At 41.3% G+C, this 19820-nt stretch overlaps 1 protein-coding gene across 1 annotated transcript in view; it reads right to left on the bottom strand.

The window, feature by feature from the left end:
• Window positions 1-19820, bottom strand: part of LOC106605563 (hemicentin-2) — a 262034-nt gene that overhangs the window by 61258 nt on the left and 180956 nt on the right. The window lies entirely within an intron of this gene.

Below are 19820 nucleotides of genomic sequence, written 5' to 3' on the forward strand. Positions count from 1 at the left end.
AGGGTAGTGCGTACGGCCCAGTACATCACTGGGGCTAAGCTGCCTGCCATCCAGGACCTCTACACCAGGCGGTGTCAGAGGAAGGACCTAAAAATAGTCAAAAACCCCAGCCACCCCAGTCATAGGCTGTTCTCTCTACTACCGCATGGCAAGCGGTACCGGAGTGCCAAGTCTAGGACAAAAAGGCTTCTCAACAGTTTTTACCCCCAAGCCATAAGACTCCTGAACAGGTAATCAAATGGCTACCCGGACTATTTGCATTGTGTGCCCCCCAACCCCTCTTTTTACACTGCTGCTACTCTCTGTTTATCATATATGCATAGTCACTTTAACTATACATTCATTTACATACTACCTCAATTGTGCCGACCAACCAGTGCTCCCGCACATTGGCTAACCGGGCTATCTGCATTGTGTCCCGCCACCCACCACCCTCCAACCCCTCTTTTACGCTACTGCATAGTCACTTTAACCATATCTACATGTACATACTACCTCAATCAGCCTGACTAACCGGTGTCTGTATGTAGCCTCGCTACTTTTATAACCTCGCTACTGTATATAGCCTGTCTTTTTACTGTTGTTTTATTTCTTTATTTACCTATTGTTCACCTAATACCTTTTTTGCACTATTGGTTAGAGCCTGTAAGTAAGCATTTCACTGTAAGGTCTACACCTCTTGTATTTGGCGCACGTGACAAATAAACTTTGATTTGATTTGACTTGGGGAGTTTCTCCCATTCTTCTCTGCAGATCCTCTCAAGCTCTGTCAGGTTGGATGGGGGATATTGCTGCACAGCTATTTTCAGGTCTCTCCAGAGATGTTTGATCAGGTTCAAGTCCGGGCTCTGGCTGGGCCACTCAAGGACATTCAGAGGCTTGTCCCGAAGCCACTCCTGCATTGTCTTTGCTGTGTGCTTAGGGTCGTTGTCCTGTTAGAAGGTGGATCTTCACCCCAGTCTAAGGTCCTGAGCATTCTGGAGCAGGTTTTCATCAAGGATCTCTCTGTACTTTGCTCCGTTCATCTTTCCCTCGATCCTGACTAGTCTCCCAGTCCCTGCCGTTGAAAAACTTTCCCACAACATGATGCTTCCACCACCATGCTTCACTGTTGGGATGGTGCCAGGTTTCCTCCAGATGTGACGCTTGGCAATCAGGCAAAAGAGTTCAATCTTGGTTTCATCAGACCAGAGAATCTTGTTTCTCATGGTCTGAGAGTCTTTAGGTACCTTTTGGCAAACTCCAAGCGAGCTGTGCATTTTACTGAGGGGTGGCATCCATCTGGCCACTCTACCAAAAAGGCCAGAGATGGTTGTCCTTCTGGAAGGTTCTCCCATCTCCACAGAGGAATTCTAGAGCTCTGTCAGAGTGACCATCGGATTCTTGGTCACTTCCCTGACCAAGGCCCTTCTCCCCCAATTGCTCAGTTTGGCCAGACTGTCAGCTCTAGGAAGAGTCTTGGTGGTTCCAAACTTCTTCCATTTAAGAATGATGGAGGCCACTGTGTTCTTGGGGACCTTCAATGCTGCAGAAATGTTTTGGTACCCTTCCCCAGATCTGTGCCTCGACACAATCCTGTCTCGGAGTTCTACGGACAATTCCTTCTACCTCATGGCTTGGATTTTGACATGCACTGTCAACTGTGAGACTTTATAAAGACAGGTGTGTGCCTTTCCAAATCATGTCCAATCAATTGAATGTACCACAGGTGGACTCCAAGCTGTAGAAACATCAAGGATGATCAATGGAAACAAGGATGCACCTGAGCTCAATTTTGAGTCTCATAGCAAAGGGTCTGAAGAGTTATGTAAATAAGGTTTTTCTGTTTTTTTTTTTATAAATTTGAAACAATTTTAAAAACCTGTTTTCACTTTGTCATTATGGGGTATTGTGTGTAGATTGCTAAGGATTTTTTGTTAGTTAATCGAAGATCTGAGGCTCTGTCAGATTTACAAACCTCCTTTGAGAAGGACTGGACTCCCATGTTCGTTGCACTGAACTTGCTCAACTTGCACAGGTTTTTTGAAGATACCCGGCCACAGCTGCAACACCACAGTACAGGAGTTGTCCAAGGAGAGGAAAGTAAAGTTGGTCAGAACGTCAAAAGTGTCAGCTGCAAAACTAAAAGACATGAATGTCGGTGGGTTAGAGCGATTGGAGGGAGCTGAGGCCACAATAAGGCAAGACGCTGAGGCCATGGGGTATCTGTGCAATTAGTTTGAGGTTGCGAAGATTGGTCAGATTCACAAAATGACATTTGGTTCATTTAGAGGAGAATTGATCCTGATTCCCTTGTAGATCAAGCACTTCAAGTGAGGCATGGGACGGTTTAAACTTGGCATGTCAATGTGTTTGAGATTGTTTCCATCTAGGTAAAATGTGGCCAGGATATCAAGCCCCACAAAGGCTGATTCTTCAAAATGAGTATGTTTTTTCCCTCCAAATTTCACAATGTGAAGGTATTGGAGTGAATGGAAAGTCTTGTTGAAAATTACAGCTGTCTGATTATTTCCAGGCTCTGCATATCTTCAAAGCTGTCATTCTATAGATCTTTCAATGTCCAGATGCGGTGTGACAAGACTCTTCAGCCTTATGATCAAGATAGGTGATTATGTTAATGTTGAGGTGTAGGATGTTCACATTTGGTGTGTGGTGGAAAGCAAAAGAGTTGACTTTGAGAATGCGATTGTAATGGTAGCTCAGATCTGTCAGAAGCGGGGACATTAGGGAGGTGAGGTGGTTTTTCTCTGCAGTGAAGTTCTTGATTTGATCCTGTACTTTGAGAAAGTGGAGGCAGCTGATCTTCCTCAACTGGTTGAAGAAAATGTCCAATAAACCCCGGTTTGGTGGACAGCGGGAAAGTGTGTTCTTCCACAATGACGTTATCCCATTGCTTCCCAGACACAGCTTTTTAACAAATTTGACATTTGTACCCAAAAGGTGGCATAACTCCATGAGCAGATTCAGTCTTCAACCCCATACCAGAGAAGTCTATGTTCCCAGCTCTAACATTGCTGACATTCAAAAGCTCTGGCACTGGTTGAACGCAAACACATGTAGTTTAGTTTCTGTAAGTTCTGACCTTGGAAAGCCCTTGAAGGAGAGATTATTATATGGCTGAGAAAGCCCCAATTACATGCTAAAATGACCAGTTTGTATTTACAGAGATAGAGGGTGGTGAGGGACTCCGGTAGGTGGTTAGAATGCTGGTTGGACATTAGATAATTATTTCACAGGTCTAATTTATTTAGATTCGGTAAGTGAGTCACAGATTCTACCAACGCAGAGAAATTGTTCAGGTAGTTCTGCCGTAATATGCGGGCATCCAAATTGGAAAGCCAGAAGAAAATACATGGAGGGAGCCATATCAATGAGTTATTAGTTAGTGACCGGTTGACAAGGTTATTGAGGCCTTGAAACACAGAAGTGCTGAGATTTGATACACTATATGACCAAAAATATATGACACCTGCTCGTCGAATATCTCATTCCAAAATCATGGGCATTAATATGGAGTTGGTCCCCTCTTTGCTGCTATAATAGCCTCCACCCTTCTGGGAAAGCTTTCCACTAGATGTAGGAACATTGCTGAGGGGATTTGCTTCCATTCAGCTACAAGAGCATTAGTGAGGTCGGGCACTGATGTTGGGCAATTAGGCCTGGCTCACAGTCGGCGTTCCACTTCATCCCAAAGGTGTTCGATGGTGTTGAGGGCTCTGTGCAAGTCAGTCAAGTTCTTCCACACCGATCTCAACAAAACATTTCTGTATGGACCTTTCCTGCACTGGAACTAAGGGGCCTAGCCAGAACCATGAAAAACAGCCCCGGACCTTTATTCCTCCTCCACCAAACTTTACAGTTGGCACTATGCATTCGGGCAGGCAGTGTTCTCCTGGCATCCGACAAATCCAGATTCGTCCACTGGACTGCCAGATTGTGAAGTGTGATTCAGAGAACGCGTTTCCACTGCTCCAGAGTCCAATGGTGACGAGCTTTACACCACTCCAAGCGACGTTTGGCATTGTGCATTGTGACCTGAGGCTTGAAGATGCTGACAAACAGTTATTGTGCTGACGTAGCTTCCAGGGGCAGTTTGGAACTCGGTAGTAAGTGTTGAACCGATGATAGACTAATATTACGCGCTACGGTGATGTTGCGTGAACTTGATAAAGAAGAATCTGGTCCAGTAGGAGTGAGTCTTTTTGAGAAAGTGTTTTGGCGGATCCATTTGTGGTTTCAGGGTAGGTTGGAAAGGAGTTGGGTGCAGTTGAATCGGTGAAGGTAATCTGTAGTGGACTTGTGATATTTGTTTGTTTTTCTTCTGACCTGAGGGAGCGGGAGCTCCATGTAACGCAACTTGGGTCAAGATCTGTCTCTTGCTTTGTGCTTACGAATAGGGCACCATTGAAAGGAGTGATTTCTGGGGTAGTGTTAAGTGTGCAGGTGGAGCAATTGAAGTTGAAGATTCCTGGTTTTTGTGAAGCCCGCCGTTTGGTGCGACTCAGACTTGACACAATAGAAAAATCAATATACAGTGTGTGCAAATGGAGTAAGGAGGTAAGGAAATAAATAGGCCATAGTAGCGAAGTAATTACAATGTAGCAAATTAACATTGAAGTGATAGATGTGCAGATGATGATGTGCAAGTAGAAATACTGGTGTGCAAAAGAGCAAAAAAGTAAATAAAAACAATATAGGGATGAGGTAGGTAGTTGGGTGGGCTATTTACAGATGCGCCATGTACAGCTGCAGCGATCGGTAAGCTACTCAGATAGCTGATGCTTAAAGTTAGTGAGGGAGATATAAGTCTCCAACTTCAGTGATTTTTGCAATTCGTTCCAGTCATTGGCAGCAGAGAACTGGAAGGATAGGCGGCCAAAGTGGGTGTTAGCTTTGGGGATGACCAGTGAGATATACCTGCTGGAGCGCCTGCTATGGATGGGTGTTGTTATGGTGACCAGTGAGCTGAGATAAGGAGGAGCTTTATCTAGCAAAGACTTATAGATGACCTTGAGCCAGTGGGTCTGGCGATGAATATGTAGCGAAGGCCAGCCGACTAGAGCATACAGGTCGCAGTGGTGGGTGGTATAAGGGGCTTTGGTTACAAAGAGGATGGCACTGTGATACACTGCATCCAGTTTGCTGAGTAGGTGACGCAACATAGAATGCCTAGTGGAGATTGAGCAATGGAGAGTTTGCCCACATCAGCCCAAAGGTATGTATACACACAGACAACATGTTAGTACATTACAGAGAGAATAAAGAAGACGGCATCGGTCAAAATCGTGATTTATGACCCTATGTCCGGATGGCGCGTACATGCCCAAATAAGGGCATCCGGTCAGGTCATCCTGGCGGGAAGGTGTCACGTGTTTAGGGCCATATAGTTGCATCCTGTTCTGTCACGTGTTAGAGTGTGTTTTATTTTATATCTATATTGCATCTATTCCTTTGAAGTTGTCATGATGATTGATGTGTAGGGACCTCGTTGAACTGGGGGGGTTGTGTTTGAACATTTCAAAGAGAATGGCCCCATACCCCACCTATTTTATTGCTCTTAGGGTTGTTGTCTATGAAGCAGGAGTGTGTGTGTGTGTGTGTGTGTGTGTGTGTGTCTCTGCTGGGGTGTTTGAAAAAATGTTTTTTATCTAAACAATAGGAAGGCATATATACATAACGATACCCAAACAGGTGATTTTCCTAGGTAGGGGATCAAAGGAGAGCTGCTCTCCAGGGTGGGGGCTGTCACAGTCAGTCATGCCAGCCTCTTTTTGAAAGGCCTTTACTTGTGACTTATTAAACAGAATCATTTTCTACCCAGCCTATTAATTAATGCTGTGGGATAAATCAGGTGTTTCTTGGTGGTCTTAGCCTCTATGGGCAAGGCGGGACGAATTCGTCCCACCTACGTAACAGCCACCTGAATTCAGTGGCGCGATTTTTGAATGGTTTGAAATACTATTACTTCAATTTCTCAAACATATGACTACTTTACAGCTATTTAAAGACAAGACTCTCCTTAATCTAACCACACTGTCCGATTTCAAAAAGGCTTTACAACGAAAGCAAAACATTAGATTATGTCAGGAGAGTGCCCAGCCAGAAATAATCAGACACCCATTTTTCAAGCTAGCATATAATGTCACAAAAACCCAAACCACAGCTAAATGCAGCACTAACCTTCTATGATCTTCATCAGATGACACACCTAGGACATAATGTTATACAATACATGCATGTCTGTTCAATCAAGTTCATATTTATATCAAAAAACAGCTTTTTACATTAGCATGTGACGTTCAGAAAAAGCATACCCCCCGCAAACTTCCGGGGAATTTACTAACAGTTTGCTAAATTACTCACGATAAACGTTCACAAAAAGCATAACAATTATTTTAAGAATTATAGATACATTACTCCTCTATGCACTCGATATGTCCGATTTTAAAATAGCTTTTCGGATGAAGCACATTTTGCAATATTCTAAGTACATAGCCCAGCCATCACGGCTAGCTATTTAGACACCCGGCAAGATTAGCCTTCACCAAAATCCTATTTCCTCTAAGAAAAATGTTCTTACCTTTCCTGTTCTTCGTCAGAATGCACTCCCAGGACTTCTACTTCAATAACAAATGTAGGTTTGGTCCCAAATAATCCATCGTTATATCCAAATATCCTCTGTTTTGTTCGTGCGTTCTAGACACTATACGAATGGTAAATAACGGTCGTGCGCATGGCGCATGGCGTGACAAAAAAATTCTAAATATTCCATTACCGTACTTCGAAGCATGTCAACCGCTGTTTAAAACCAATTTTTATGCCATTTATCTTGTAGAAAAGCGATAATATTCCGACCGGGAATCTGCAATAAGCTAAACAGCCCGAATGAAATTTCTCCACGGGGGCGAATCGTGCACGCGCCTCATTCAATGGTCCTCTGATCGGCCACTTGGATAAGGCGATAATCTGTTTCAGCCAGAGGCTGCCTCGTCATCGTTCAGGTTTTTCCCGGGTTCTGAGAGCCTATTGGAGCCCTGGGAATTGTCACGTTACAGCTAAGATCCTTACTCTTCAATAAACAGATGCAAGACGCACGACTCCTTGTCAGACAGGCCACTTCCTGCATGAAACCTTGTCAGGTTTTTGCCTGCCATAGGAGTTCTGTTATACTCACAGACACCATTCAAACAGTTTTAGAAACTTTAGGGTGTTTTCTATCCAAACCTGAACAATAATATGCATATTCTAGCTTCTGAGTTGGTGTAGGAGGCAGTTAAAAATGGGCACATATTTTTTCCAAAATTCTCAATACTGCCCCCTAGCCCAAACAGGTTAAACAAATCTACTGTGAAACAAAAGTGTACACTCTACATACATGTTTATTGACTTAAAAAAAGACCCCAGTAACATGACAGATATAGTAGAGATGCTACAAAAATCGATTAGTTCGTATGTATTTTCTAAAGCCTGTCAGGATGTGAACTACATTGTGCCTGGAAAACTTACGGATCTGGGGCTTGTGTGGGATATCCTGCGAGCAAGAGAGCCTGTCATGACGACGGGGTGGAATTGGAAACGGCAGGATGTCAGGGCCAACCCTATAACCGGGGCCCTTTATCTGTAAGAAAGGAACGAGAAAGGAGTAAAAAAAAAGTTTTTAAAAGGTCTGTACTAAAGATTTAGAATTAAATAAAGGGTATTAATGCTATATCTCACCCCTCAACAAACGGGAATCTGTCATTTCTCTCGCCCCGGTCTGTCGCGGAGAAATGCAATGTATTATTTTATACGAATAGTCTTTCCTACAACAACATGTTAGAAACATTAAAGGTTATTAAAAAGTGTAGTACTGTGCCCGGTAATGGTGGCTGATCTGCTGTACAAACATTGTTTATACATAAAAAACATTATTGCAAGCTTTTTTAAAAAGATCTGTACTAAATATTATGAATGAAATAAAATGGTTTTAAAGCTGTATCTCCCCTTGCGTGGCGGGGGGGGCGGGGGAGGGGGGGGATCAGCTGTGAAACCGTCATAATGGAGCTTTCTGAAGGTGAGTTAGTGAAAATAATATATTCGATTTGGAGAGGTATTTTTCAGGGAATTGGATATTAAAATTTGATATTGATATTCTAAAACGGATGGACAATGATTGTTAGGTAATATGTCAAATGCACGTATTCTTATAAGTTAAACTGTATATATTTGGTATAAATACCTGTTAATATTATCTAACGTCTGTATGATACCCAGAGGCTACCTGGGCATAATTGATTGGGAACCGACAGTGTTAGACGGGGATTCTCAGAAGCAAACTGCGCCAGGTCCTTTATGTAGCCCTTCACCATCTGTCACGATTCTCTAAAGCTGAACACAGAAGCAGACCAGGACAAGGTGAGTAAAATGAAGGTGAGTATTAATTTACAGACTCGTGGTGAAAATATAATAATCCAGGAGACGGAGCAGCAGCGGAGGTGAGTTGAAGAGAGTGAGTAGGCAGATCCAATGATGTCACTGAAAACACCGACGACCAGGCAAGGGGGTTGAATGTTCCGGGAGGATGACTGTAGACAGAGTAAACGGGAGTGAGCAACCGGCAAAAAGTACAAAACAACTGTTGTTTTAAGAAACAGACACCTCACAAGTTTTCAACTGGCAGCTTTATCAAATTAGACACTAATGTACTTGTCCTCTTGCTCAGTTGTGCGCTGGGGCCTCCTTCTATTCTGGTTAGAGACAGTTTGCGCTGTTCTGTGAAGGGAGTAGAACACAGCATTGTACGAGATCTTCAGTTTCTTGGCAATTTCTTGCATGGAATAGCCTTAATTTCTCAGAAAAAGAATAGACTAACGATTTTCAGAAGAAAGTTATTTGTTTCTGGCCATGGAAAAGCCCATTTAACCTGTACTTGTTAATCTTTATATACTGTACGTATCCATATTGCCCATGAGTTTCTAGTGGTAGACCATATGTTTCAAAAGAAAATAGGCAAAATAATGCGAATGAATTGAATCCACAATTACATACTATGCAATGAACTACTGACTTTTCATTGGTAAATCATTATTATAACCCAGATGAAATCTTTGGTTTATACATGTCTACAACTCACAAGTATTATTAAAATGTGTAAGAAATTGAAATACATAATATATGTACCCCATCTATATTTTCCCCAAGAGGCATATTCTGAACTTTTAAACAAAACTGTAAACTCTTTACACATACTTATGCTACTTTCACATAACAAAATACAATGTCAGTGTCAATGTATTCATCCTTAGATGCTGTAGGGAATGTGTTATATCATGTACATGTTCCCCCACTATAGATATTCCTTAACATCCTAGATACTAGTACATTAGTAGTACATAACAGTGTAATAGTGTAGTACTACAGTACGGACCTGTCTTCTGGATATGTGTAGTACTGTATATAAAAACATCAGTGACTCTTTGCTTTGAGGTCATGTAGGTCAATTTGTTGCTCTCTTTGCCTTTATACATCTCTTTGACCTCCTGTATACCCCCTTGGTTGTTAACATCTACAATAATCATTAGACGTACGAGTCACAGTTATCATATCCAGTGTCAGGGTTTGCTAACTCTGGAAATTCCTTTGGTCTGTACAGAGTTAGGTAAATCAACTCTTTGCCCCTTACATTTGGGGAATAATCTCCAAACTGCTCTAAACATTGCTGTTTTTGGTATCTCTAGGTTAATCTCTAGACCGCTGAAGGAGGCCTGTTACAACTTGCTTACAAAACCTTTAAAAGAAGTTTGTGAAACCGTTCATTCATGGCTGTATGTAAAACATATTTAACACATATTGCATGTTACAGAAGCCTACTGTTGTACATTGAATAGCCATTCATCCCTGTTACAACTTGATGTGATGGCTCTCTATGTTTGTACATGTTTATAATCCACATAGTGTGAATAGTGGTTTCCATAAAGTTATTAACCCCCTAAACAGGAGTGTGAAATTACATTTATGATCTTTCTTACCCCTATTACTTTGGGGTTCTAATCTCCCTCTTTCAAAATCCCCACTGTGACCAAATCTCTAACATTCATGATCCTTCCCATATAGTTTAACCCTAAACCTCCCACAATAACTATTGTCTATTGTTAGTCTCAGTGACCTTCCTGACAATATCAACGTTTTATACATATTTAAATACATTGTTGGAGACAGTTTTCATGTCTTTCATTATGCAGACATTTGTTTATTAGATTATATTTCTCATTAAGAATACTGTTGTTTTAATTCTATATGGGTCCTGCTTTGCCTTGGTCCCGTGTTCTCTTATGGGTCATTGTTTTTAATTACAATATAGCAATTATGTTCTCGGCTCAATTACTTATAAGGTGGTTGTGGCCCCCGCCCTCCCGTGTGTTCCCAGGTCCTTATTTGGGAGCCCCTATACATTCAGGATGTAAGGCTTACTAGTTATGTCAAATGTTAGGAAGACCTGTTGGTTGTAACAAAAACAAAACAAAACACAAAAAATAAAAAAATACATTTGACCCCATCTTTTCACATACTTTTTATTTGGGTCTTTTTAATTTAGCCTGTTGTTTGGCTCCAACCCCTTGGAGGCTCGGTGCATGTACAAAGAAAAAGTACCCCATTGATGGATGGTAACTAAAATAATGACAATGCATGTAGTCATGTTAAGGTTTTCATTGTTTTCTTGACGGAGTTTTATGGTTTTGCATATGACTGTGCATTATATTCCAGTGTTTTTTGTTGTTGTTTTTTTTGCCTTTACCTCCCTTATCTCACCTCATTTGCTCACATTGTATATAGACGTATTTTTCTACTGTATTATTGACTGTATGTTTGTTTTACTCCATGTGTAACTCTGTGTTGTTGTATGTGTCGAACTGCTTTGCTTTATCTTGGCCAGGTCGCAATTGTATATGAGAACTTGTTCTCAACTTGCCTACCTGGTTAAATGAAGGTGAAATAAATAAAATAAAATAAATATGATGTCGTAATAGGGAAGAGGATCAGATCCTGCCTATTGGTATTCTTGACCAATTATTGATCCCCAAAAAGACACACATCGGTTATGGGTTAATTCCACAGCTGTTAGCATTGCTTGGTAGTGTATTAGCATGGTATGAGACATGATAAATAATACAATTTAAGTAAAGTAAGCAGTATTATCCTAAATTGAGAGATGAAAAAAACAAACAAAAAAAACATTATGTGTTATCACAGCAACCTCAAAATCTTTCAGAATGTACCTGTTTTCAGTATAGAACGACATGTATACAGATTATATTACAACTTTTTGTGTTTTGTCTTAGTGATTGTTCTTTAGTTAATAGGAATCTCAACAGTGTGTTAGTCCGAGAAACATTATTTAGATAGTTGTTTTATGTTTTGTGAAACCTTGAAATGTGCGTCAATGAGAAGTGATATTGTAACAACAGTTTTAACGGGGTAATTGTATCCAATATATATCTTTGCATGTTTGAATTAGAGCTCCTTTAAAATGTTTTCATCACTGCCTGGTAAACACATTCTTGTAAGTTGTCTATGTTGACATTTCTGGGTATGTCTCGCATATAACATAATAATACTAAAGATTCTGATAATAATGTTATATTATTTTTATAATAATACAAATCTGTCAAACATATGTATTTCTGAAAACCCCTTTTTGCATCCTTAGTTGTCACAAAGTGTTTTTACAGATACCCTGTCTATAAAATCTAAGACCTATCAATGCATATGCCTCAGCACAGCCTCTTGGAAACACTCTCTAGTCATAAACCTAGGAAGAAAATGATAGAGGTACCGTGCTCTGAGTGGACATTTAAGGGTACATGTGCCCCTTATTGTTTTTCAAGATGTTCCAAAGTTCGTAGATGACCCGCAGGGTCATATAACAACCAGGGTGGCTGTAGAGTGGGCTTAAGTTCAACACTCAGGAGTCAATGTCCTGTCTTTTGTCTTTTTCAGAGCCTGTGTGAGAGAGAGATAGAGAGAGAGAGAGAGAGAGAGAATATATTACCTAAAGTTATCACAGCTGTACACTATGTAACACATTATATTGATAATTGCCTAAAATTGTATGTCATTGTCTTTCATAAATGTTACAATACCGAATGTTGAAACGTTGTTAAATATTTGCTATTTTGCTATACATTGTGTGAAAGGGTATACATTGAGAGAGAGAGTAATATTACACACTTAAGTAATAGATTATCACTCACACACACAGCCCTGTCTTCATAGTTGTTCATAGTTTATTATCATAGTTTGATCATAGTTTGCTCATAGTTTGTCATAGTTTCTAATTATCGTTTCTAATCACAGTTTGAACATGGTTGTCCATAGTTTGTAATCATACTTTCTAACCATACTTTCTAGTCTGAGAGGTTTGATATAATAAGCGAGTCAGATAGACCCTTAAGAGGGCAGAAGCTACTGTTTACAAACTGTATGAATAAAAAGCTATGGTTCAATGGTTAAATAACCTTTTTTTTTTTTTTAAACATACATGTAAATGCCAATAATTAATACCTATCATTCTTAAATAATATATATCTATATACACACATCACATTGAATATTCAACTCCCCTTCAAAAAAGTTCCATGAGGATGGATTCATAGATGATCTATTAGCTACTCGGTATTCCGCTGTTCTGGGCTGTTGGCTGGTGTTTGGAGGGTAAAGCCGTTAGTACAGAACCGTAGAATACCATCTGTTTTATCTGCTCCTCTGAAGTCGTTCAGAGTCCCTAATGCATCATGTACCCCTGTTTGTTGGCTGTCCACTGTAAACACAAAAATAGCTTTTAAAATAGGGTGCCCACTTTTTGATTTTAATGTATAAATATTATCATGGATTTTATTTTTGGACTTACGTCGAAAATAGTGTGATGGTGAAGGGCTACATAAAGGACCTGGCGCATTTTGCTTCTGAGAATCCTCGGCGAACGCTGTCGGTTCCCAATCAATTATGCCCAGGTAGCCTCTGGGTATCATACAGACGTTAGATAATATTAACAGGTATTTATACCAAATATATACAGTTTAACTTATAAGAATACGTGCATTTGACATATTACCTAAAAATCATTGTCCATCCGTTTTAGAATATCAATATCAAATTTTAATATCCAATTCCCTGAAAAATACCTCTCCAAATCGAATATATTATTTTCACTAACTCACCTTCAGAAAGCTCCATTATGACATTCGGGGCTGATAACTCTTCGGGGACTATTGGCCTTGTGTCTGGAGTTGCGCTTTAGCCGGTCGTACAGAATAGCATATGTCGTGTCTCTAAGGATAAATATTCTGTACTGAGTTTACAGAGCGGGGGCGCCATTTCTTTTCCCGGGCGACATCCTGTATGAAAAAAGGGTCATATAAAGTACCCACGAATGTCTAGAGACCCCCAAAAAACACAGGCTGGTGTCTCGACATATTCTGTCTGCCTGTATTTCCTTTTGATTTCCTAGCACAGCTTGGGGGTGTCCGTTGTAAATGTATATCCCGGGGTGGGGGACCGTTAGTATATGCGCTGATTAGAAATAACATATGTTTTAAACCGTAGGAGGTTGTCTAGACAAGATATATTCTGCCTGGGCTGTTTGACTTTTTAGCCCCCACATCCTTGGGGGTGAGATAAATATGCATTTGAAAGGCCTGTGTGGTAATAAAATCGAAAGTGCCAAGCCCAATTGAAGAGACGCACACAATCCTAAACAACATCCCTAGCCTTTTGGTTTTGAAAAACACCACCTACACTTCCCCCGCGCACGCACACATCTTTCCGGAATCCATTTTTCTCCAGGCCATGCATGTGGATAGCTCGAAAATGCAGAGGGGAGATACAGCTTTAAAACCATTTTATTTAATTCATAATATTTAGTACAGACATTTCAAAAAAAGCTTGTAATCACTTACACATTTTTACGGTGCAATATTGAAACATGCAATAATGTTTTTTATGTATAAACAATATTTATACCGCAGGTCAGCCACAATTACCGGGCACATTACTACACTTTTTAATAACCTTTAATGTTTCTAACATGTTGTTGTAGGAAAGACTATTCGTATAAAATAATACATTGCATTTCTCCGCGACAGACCGGGGCGAGAGAGAAATGACAGATTCCCGTTCGTTAAGGGGTGAGATATAGCATTAATACCCTTTATTTAATTCTAAATCTTTAGTACAGACCTTTTAAAAACATTTTTTTTACTGTTCCTTTCTTACAGATAAAGGGCCCCGGTTATAGGGTTGTCCCTGACATCCTGCCGTTTCCAATTCCACCCCGTCTTCATGACAGGCTCTCTTGCTCGCAGGATATCCCACACAAGCCCCAGATCCGTAAGTTTTCCAGGCACAATGTAGTTCACATCCTGACAGGCTTTAGAAAATACATACGAACTAATAGATTTTTGTAGCATCTCTACTATATCTGTCTTGTTACTGGGGTCTTTTTTTAAGTCAATAAACATGTATGTAGATGTGTTTCACAGTAGATTTGTTTAAGACCACCAAGAAACACCTGATTTATCCCACAGCATGAATTAATAGGCTGGGTAGAAAAGGATTCTGTTTAAGTCATAAGTAAGGCCTTTCAAAAAGAGGCTGGCATGATTGACTGTGACAGCCCCCACCCTGAAGAGCAGCTCTCCTTTGATCCCCTACCTAGGAAAATCACCTGTTTGGGTATCGTTATGTATATATGCCTTCCTATTGTTTAGATAAAAAACATTTTTTCAAACACCCCTGCAGACACACACACACACACACACACACACACACACACACACACACACGCACACGCACACGCACACGCACACGCACACACACATACACACACTCCTGCTTCATAGACAGCAACCCTAAGAGCAATAAAATAGGTGGGGTGTGGGGCCATCCTCTTTGAAATGTTCAAACACAACCCCCCCAGTTCAACGAGGTCCCTACACATCAATCATCATGACAACTTCAAAGGAATAGATGCAATATAGATATAAAATAACACACACTCTAACACGTGACAGAACAGGATGCAACTATATGGCCCTAACCACGTGACTCCTTCCCGCCAGGATGTCCTGACCGGATGCCCTTATTTGGGCATGTACGCGCCATCTGGACATAGGGTCCTAAATCACGATTTTGACCGAGGCCGTCTACTATATTCTCTTTAATTACATTAGAGTTGATCATACACTACTCATTGTCCAGATTTAAACCCTAATGGCTACACAGACCCATGGTCCCAAGCCTGTTCCTGGGCCAAAAAGCACTTTCAGTATCAATCATTGAACATGCTTTTAAATCAAGTGGTATGAATGAAACTGCCCACCAAGTTGATGTTTTTCCTCTGCCTCCACCAGGTTGTGGTGCTGTGGGTGGACACCAATAATCATGGTCACACTGCAGAACAGATCTGTGGAGGCATCATGGCCATAGTCCAACTCATCAAGGACAAGCTGACTTTGCAGAGGACACACTGATAAATATCTGTGACACTGTGATTCTGTAGCCGCTGATGTTGTGACTTCCTACAAGCCTCTCGGGCTGGTGTTTACTCAACACTCGTTTCTGTGGGACTAATATATAAGTGCCTTCTCAGAGAAGCTTGTTAGACATTTCTCTTGACTTCTTTTCTGGAGATGTTCTCCTTGAATTCTTGTAATAAACTGAAATGATTTAGATTAATATGATTGACTGCTCTCCCTTTTGCTCACATGTAAAATCAAATCAAATCAAAATCAAATCAAATCAAATCAAAATCAAATCAAAATCAATTTTTTTTTTTTATTTTTTTTTTTTTATATAGCCCTTCGTACATCAGCTGATATTCTCAAAGTGCTGTACAGAAACCCAGCCTAAAACCCCAAACAGCAAGCAAAGCATGTGAAAGAAGCACGGTGGCTAGGAAAAACTCCCTAGGAAAAACTCCCTAGAAAGGCCAAAAACCTAGGAAGAAACCTAGAGAGGAACCAGGCTATGAGGGGTGGCCAGTCCTCTTCTGGCTGTGCAGGGTGGATATTATAACAGAACATGGTCAAAATGTTAAAATGTTAAAATGTTCATAAATGACCAGCATGGTCAAATAATAATAATCATAGTAGTTGTCGAGGGTGCAACAAGCACGTCCGGTGAACAGGTCAGGGTTCCATAGCCGCAGGCAGAACAGTTGAAACTGGAGCAGCAGCACGGCCAGGTGGACTGGGGACAGCAAGGAGTCATCATACCAGGTAGTCCTGAGGCATGGTCCTAGGGCTCAGGTCCTCCGAGAGAAAGACAGAAAGAGAGAAAGAGAGAATTAGAGAGAGCATATTTAAATACACACAGGACACCGGATAAGACAAGAGAAATACTCCAGATGTAACAGACTGACCCTAGCCCCCGACACATAAACTACTGCAGCATAAATACTGGAGGCTGAGACAGGAGGGATCAGAAGACACTGTGGCCCCATCCGATGATATCCCCGGACAGGGCCAAACAGGCAGGATATAACCCCACCCACTTTGCCAAAGCACAGCCCCCACACCACTAGAGGGATGTCTCCAACCACCAACTTACCGTCCTAAGACAAGGCCGAGTATAGCCCACAACGATCTCCGCCATGGCACAACCCAAGGGGGGCGCCAACCCAGACAGGAAGACCACGTCAGTGACTCAACCCACTCAAGTGACGCACCCCTCCCATGGACGGCATGGAAGAACACCAGTAGGCCAGTGACTCAGCCCCTGTAAAAGGGTTAGAGGCAGAGAATCCCAGTGGAAAGAGGGGAACCGGCAAGGCAGAGACAGCAAGGGCGGTTCGTTGCTCCAGCCTTTCCGTTCACCTTCACACTCCTGGGCCAGACTATACTTAATCATAGGACCTACTGAAGAGATACGTCTTCAGTAAAGACTTAAAGGTTGAGACTGAGTCTGCGTCTCTCACATTGGTAGGCAGACCATTCCATAAAAATGGAGCTCTATAGGAGAAAGCCCTACCTCCAGCCGTTTGCTTAGAAATTCTAGGGACAATTAGGAGGCCTGCGTCTTGTGACCGTAGCGTACGTGTAGGTATGTACGGCAGGACCAAATCGGAAAGATAGGTAGGAGCAAGCCCATGTAATGCTTTGTAGGTTAGCAGTAAAACCTTGAAATCAGCCCTTGCCTTAACAGGAAGCCAGTGTAGGGAGGCTAGCACTGGAGTAATATGATCAAATTTTTTGGTTCTAGTCAGGATTCTAGCAGCCGTATTTAGCACTAACTGAAGTTTATTTAGTGCTTTATCCGGGTAGCCGGAAAGTAGAGCATTGCAGTAGTCCAGCCTAGAAGTAACAAAAGCATGGATTAATTTTTCTGCGTCATTTTTGGACAGAAAATTTCTGATTTTTGCAATGTTACGTAGATGGAAAAAAGCTGTCCTTGAAACAGTCTTGATATGTTCTTCAAAAGAGAGATCAGGGTCCAGAGTAACGCCGAGGTCCTTCACAGTTTTATTTGAGACGACTGTACAACCATCCAGATTAATTGTCAGATTCAACAGAAGATATCTTTGTTTCTTGGGACCTAGAACAAGCATCTCTGTTTTGTCCGAGTTTAAAAGTAGAAAGTTTGCAGCCATCCACTTCTTTATGTCTGAAACACAGGCTTCTAGCGAGGGCAATTTTGGGGCTTCACCATGTTTCATTGAAATGTACAGCTGTGTGTCGTCCGCATAGCAGTGAAATTTAACATTATGTTTTCGAATGACATCCCCAAGAGGTAAAATATATAGTGAAAACAATAGTGGTCCTAAAACGGAACCTTGAGGAACACCGAAATTTACAATTGATTTGTCAGAGGACAAACCATTCACAGAGACAAACTGATATCTTTCCGACAGATAAGATCTAAACCAGGCCAGAACTTGTCCATGTAGACCAATTTGGGTTTCCAATCTCTCCAAAAGAATGTGGTGATCGATGGTATCAAAAGCGGCACTAAGATCTAGGAGCACGAGGACAGATGCAGAGCCTCGGTCTGACGTCATTAAAAGGTCATTTACCACCTTCACAAGTGCAGTCTCAGTGCTATGATGGGGTCTAAAACCAGACTGAAGCGTTTCGTATACATTGTTTGTCTTCAGGAAGGCAGTGAGTTGCTGTGCAACAGCTTTTTCTAAAATTTTTGAGAGGAATGGAAGATTCGATATAGGCCGATAGTTTTTTATAATTTCTGGATCAAGATTCGGCTTTTTCAAGAGAGGCTTTATTACTGCCACTTTTAGTGAGCTTGGTACACATCCGGTGGATAGAGAGCCGTTTATTATGTTCAACATAGGAGGGCCAAGCACAGGAAGCAGCTCTTTCAATAGTTTAGTTGGAATAGGGTCCAGTATGCAGCTTGAGGGTTTGGAGGCCATGATTATTTTCATCATTGCGTCAAGAGATATAGTACTAAAACACTTTAGTATCTCCCTTGATCCTAGGTCCTGGCAGAGTTGTGCAGACTCAGGACAATGGAGCTTTGGAGGAATACCCAGATTTAAAGAGGAGTCTGTAATTTGCTTTCTAATGATCATGATCTTTTCCTCAAAGAAGTTCATAAATGTATTACTGCTGAAGTGAAAGCCATCCTCCATTTGCGAAGGCTGCTTTTTAGTTAGCTTTGCGACAGTATCAAAAAGAAATTTCGGATTGTTCTTATTTTCCTCAATTAAGTTGGAAAAATAGGATGATCGAGCAGCAGTAAGGGCTCTTCGATACTGCACGGTACTGTCTTTCCAAGCTAGTCGGAAGACTTCCAGTTTGGTGTGGCGCCATTTCCGTTCCAATTTTCTGGAAGCTTGCTTCAGAGCTCGTGTATTTTCTGTATACCAGGGAGCTAGTTTCTTATGACAGATGTTTTTAGTTTTTAGGGGTGCAACTGCATCTAGGGTATTGCGCAAGGTTAAATTGAGTTCCTCGGTTAGGTGGTTAACTGATTTTTGTCCTCTGACGTCCTTGGGTAGGCAGAGGCAGTCTGGAAGGGCATCAAGGAATCTTTGGGTTGTCTGAGAATTTATAGCACGACTTTTAATGCTCCTTGGTTGGGGTCTGAGCAGATTATTTGTTGCAATTGCAAACGTAATAAAATGGTGGTCCGATAGTCCAGGATTATGAGGAAAAACATTTAGATCCACAACATTTATTCCATGGGACAAAACTAGGTCCAGAGTACGACTGTGGCAGTGAGTAGGTCCAGAGACATGTTGGACAAAACCCACTGAGTCGATGATGGCTCCGAAAGCCTTTTGGAGTGGGTCTGTGGACTTTTCCATGTGAATGTTAAAGTCACCAAAAATTAGAATATTATCTGCTATGACTACAAGATCCGATAGGAATTCAGGGAACTCAGTGAGGAACACTGCATATGGCCCAGGAGGCCTATAAACAGTAGCTATAAAAAGTGAGTGAGTAGGCTGCATAGATTTCATGACTAGAAGCTCAAAAGACGAAAACGTCATTGTTGTTTTTTTTTTTGTAAATTGAAATTTGCTATCGTAAATGTTAGCAACACCTCCGCCTTTGCCGGATGAACGGGAGGTATGGTCACTAATGTAACCAGGGGGTGAGGCCTCATTTAACACAGTAAATTCATCAGGCTTAAGCCATGTTTCAGTCAGGCCAATCACATCAAGATTATTATCAGTGATTAGTTCATTGACTATAACTGCCTTGGAAGTGAGGGATCTAACATTAAGTAACCCAATTTTGAGATGTGAGGTATCACAATCTCTTTCAATAATGTCAGGAATGGAGGAGGTCTTTATACTAGTGAGATTGCTAAAGCGAACACCG

Source organism: Salmo salar, chromosome ssa05 (assembly GCF_905237065.1).
Source record: "Salmo salar chromosome ssa05, Ssal_v3.1, whole genome shotgun sequence".
In the NCBI taxonomy this organism is placed as follows: domain Eukaryota; kingdom Metazoa; phylum Chordata; class Actinopteri; order Salmoniformes; family Salmonidae; genus Salmo; species Salmo salar.